We start from the raw sequence: 737 nt of genomic DNA, 5'->3' as shown, positions 1-737 counted from the left end.
GCTGTTAGGAGGACGAAGAAGAATCCCAGAAATGCTCCTCTATAGGAGCAAGTGCTGCTGCTGTGACCTCCAGAAAGGCCTATACTTAGTTGTCCTATTCACCCCTAGACGTGTTAGAAGGGCTTCATACAATTACAATGACCACTTTGCAAAATGTCTTTACACCAGGACCAAATTCAACCTGAATATAGCCCACAATAATTAGCCTATGTCTTCTGAATTCCATAAATGAAATATTCTTGGGTTTTGTAAGGTTGTGCTATGAAACTTCAAACGTGTTGTTTTTATTTTATTTTATATTATTTATTTATATATTTATTTACATTTGTTTATCCTGACAGCTTCTGTAGTTTCCATTGTTTTATTTTGGTATTTCTCTCTGTGCCCTCACCTAGGTATTATTGTGTCCTTGCGCTTCAAGTGGAGCGCAAGAATGGACTTACCACTGGAACTCATGATGCCCAACGGTTCTTATCCGAAACAAAGCCGCTTCCTCGAGATTAATCCCATAAAGCACGAGGAGATGTCTTCACCGGCCACGTTGTTCCTCCTGATTCAAAAAGACAATCCAGTAGATGAGAAGATGATGCTCCACTCAGCAGCGCATCTCGGCGGCACCGCTGCTTCCAGTCAATTGAGGAGGAGAAGAAGGTGGACTGGACACCTGAGCCAGACGGAGGAGAAAGATGAGAAAAGAAAGGAGGAGGTGGATAAACGGATATATTCCAGTGTTGATG

Source organism: Poromitra crassiceps (assembly GCF_964638095.1).
Source record: "Poromitra crassiceps genome assembly, chromosome: 15".
Taxonomy (NCBI): domain Eukaryota; kingdom Metazoa; phylum Chordata; class Actinopteri; order Beryciformes; family Melamphaidae; genus Poromitra; species Poromitra crassiceps.
This window is presented reverse-complemented; position numbering follows the sequence as displayed.